Below are 3317 nucleotides of genomic sequence, written 5' to 3'. Positions count from 1 at the left end.
TCCTCCTCCTCCTCCTCCTCCTCCTCCTCCTCTCTGGACCAGGCTCCAGTCAGTCGTGCTCCAGGAAGGGAGCAGCAGCAGCAGTAGTAGTGGGAATGGCAGCTCATCATTAGCCCGGGCCACTTTGTGCCGCGGGACGTGACACAGCACCCGGGCGCCTTCTCTCACTCTCTCGCCGGCACCCTCTTTCTCTCTCTCTCTCGCTCGGCGGCGCCTCTCCCCGTGTTCATCGGCGCCCCGCGGTACGGTAATCACAAGCCGCTTCGCGCCGGCGGCGTTCGTCCCGGACGACAATATTTGTTCAGGGTGCTGGGTGGTGATGCTGCTCCGTGAGCAGGAGGAGGAGACCGTGATGGCGACAGTCGTGAGGAGCCGGGCCTGCTGGGGGGCACCCATGACCACGCCGCACCCTCGGCACGGCGCGGCACGGCGCCTGATCGTTCCCGACGACGCCCCCCGCACCTCGCGCTTCCGCCGGCCCGAGGAGGGCGTGGCGCAGGGGGCGTGGTTGTTGATGGTGGTGGTGGCCGCGGAGGGGGTCCTCGTGGGGGGTCGGGCGACGAGGACGCGGCGCAAACATTTGTGTTGGCTGAAATGAAGGGAGGGCCCTCTTCTCTGTCCGTGCCCCCTCTTCCACCACTCCTCTTTCCCGACTCTCCCGCCGCTATGAAGAGATCCTCATCACGCTGCTCTCTGCGCGCCCTTGTTGGTTTACCCTCCTTCCCGGGGTGGAGCAGGTGGAGCAGGGGGGCGGCCGAGGGGGCGTTGCACCCGAGTGCAGCAACTTCTTCCATGGGGCTGTCGTGCAGCGTTGAGCTTCCGGTGTCCCAACACCGTGTCCCTTCGCGGTGTCCCTCCGCGGTGTCCTTCGGTGGTGGCCCACGCAGCGTTCCATTTCGCCCTATCGGGATCAGGTGGTTCGTGGCCCCGCCTCACACTACCGATTCGACCCCGCGTGCCAAAAGGTGTCGGGTCTCTCAGCCGTCAGCTGCTGCAGCCGCGGCAGGCAGGCAGGCAGGCTGACTGGCTTGCGTGCGTAGCGGGCTGCCGTCCGTCAATAACTGGCGGCCCTCACGCACCCCATTATCTCCCCTACCCCCTCCTCCCCTACCCCAATCGCACCCTTCGCGCGCTGACACAGATATTTCTATACATGACTTTTGCCGAAATCCGTGGCGGCTTCGCCTTCTGACCCGACGCCGCGGGGTGCCACACAAATATGTCCGTCCGTGCGCTCCGACAGCTGGGGGGAGCGGAGTAGGGCAGGGAGACCCGAAGGAGGGGGACGCGGAGGGGAGTTGGAGGCGGAGGTGCCGCCGCGGGGCATCAGTCACTTGGCGCCGAGGAAATTTAGCGTGGAAATAGGGGCACCTCGGTGTCACTACGCGCCCCGATCCCGATAATGGATATCCCCGGGCGCGGCGGCCTCGAGGCGTTCCGCGGTAGCACGCCCCGCCCCGCCCAGCCCTGCCCCGCCACGCCCCGCCACGCCCCACCAGGCACCACGTGGAGACGGACGGGACAAGACAGAGCGGAGCTGACAGAGACCGCGGGACCGCGGTGTCTCTACCACGAAATGTACGAGTGCGCCACCCGCCACCCCTTCTTGACCTTGGCGAGATCAGCCTGGCCGGTGGTCCTGAGCGACAGACTCCTCGGCGACGCTCTCCTGATCCTTTAACGACCCACCCGCCCCGCGTGGCCGCCGATGATGGAGTGCCTCCTCGCGGTGCTGGGCCACGGCGCGGCGCGGCGCCATTCACTGGGTCATCAATGACTCGCGTTAAGAGAGTTTACGCGCGCACCGCACCACGCCAGTCGAGTCGGCTATTATTAAAACAACCCCCCACCCCCCACTCGCACGGGGCGCAAGTAGGCCGTCTTTCCTGACCAGAACACCACCACTGCGGCTGCAGCAGCAGCAGCGTGCCCGGTGCGTGGCCAAACCGAGCAGCTCAGCAGAGCGCCATCATCCGTCATTAGGGCGCCTCACCAATAACTCCACGCGGCGCGCGCACCGGGCCCGCGGGCGCGGGGCTCCTAAATAAACGCGTCGGGAACTAGATCAACAGCCCCGCCACACCTCGCCCCGCCCCGCCACACCTCGCCCCGCCCTGCCCCGCCCCGCCTCGCCCAACCGCGCGTCGTGTCTGTCACCCGTGGCAGATTTATCCCGGCGCGATTAAACACCCGCGGGCCCAACGGCGGGACACGGCGCCGGGCCTGTCGCGCAGAGATTGGTCGGAAAATTATGGAGCATCTCGACGGCAATCTTTTTACCGTCGCACCGCTATATGCCTGCCCGTCCCGGTGTCGCCTCTGTCGTTATCATATCGTCGGCCTCCTTTTCTTTTGACGAGTCTTTTGCGCGCTCGCGGTGACGGTGAACGGCATTATCGGTGTGTACAGTCTGCTGCTGCAGTAGCCTCGCGGCGAGGAGGATCGCGGCGCAGAGCCGATCGGGCGTGGATTATGGTTAGGACTTTGATTGGCCGTGGCTTTTATAACGGCAGAGTGGGAGGGGGGAGGAGTAGGGAGGAGGAGAGGAGGGCGCCCGTGCCGCACCAGCTACTTTACTCACAAATAACACTCCCCTCCTTCTCCTCCTCCTCACCCTCCTCCTCGCCCTTCTCTGCTCGCCTGCTGCTGCACTTCGCGCATTTCTGTCATCTCGCTATCGCGACCGCGCGGTCGTGTGTGTGTGTGAGGGCCGTCTTTGTGAGCTTGTGTGTGTGTTTTGCCGATCGCACGCCTGGGCTGTCTGTCGTGGCGCCGCCGCTGGCGGCTATGGGACAGGGTCTCTCTCTCGCCCGCGTCGCTTCGCGCTCGCGGCCAAATTTTCATGGCGCGTGACGGACTTGAGGGTTATGGGGACGCGGTGTGTGTGTGGGGCGAGTGGGGCAGCGGCGCGGCGTTGGTGTCCGCGACGTTGGTGGCGGCCGCGGTGTGACCGAAATGTGACCGCGATGTGACCGTCCGATAGGAGAGGGAGGGAAGCAGCAGGAGAGTCATTAGACAGCCAGCGCGTTACTCTCCGATTGCGAGGGGTGGTTGGTGGTGGTGGCGATGGAAGAACATTCGTGGTTTAGTTGTCTGACCGCCCTATATCTATCGGTGGTGTCGGCGCTGCTCTGGTGGAAACGGCAGCATACGGTGGTGCAATAACGGCGCTGTGCGAAAAGGAGGAAATGCGCGCATCCCCTGCTGCAGCACGCGCCGCGCGGCCCTACCCTCCTGCCCGCCAGTACTATCTGAACCCTCGCCAGAGCAAGCTCCTTTGGGTCCCGGGTGCGGGGCGGGGCGGGGCGGGGCGGGGC

The sequence above is a fragment of the Frankliniella occidentalis genome, unplaced genomic scaffold (genome assembly GCF_000697945.3).
Source record: "Frankliniella occidentalis isolate FOCC.00 unplaced genomic scaffold, Focc_3.1 Scaffold1155, whole genome shotgun sequence".
NCBI classification, from domain to species: Eukaryota; Metazoa; Arthropoda; class Insecta; order Thysanoptera; family Thripidae; genus Frankliniella; species Frankliniella occidentalis.
Note: the sequence above shows the minus strand (reverse complement) of the source record.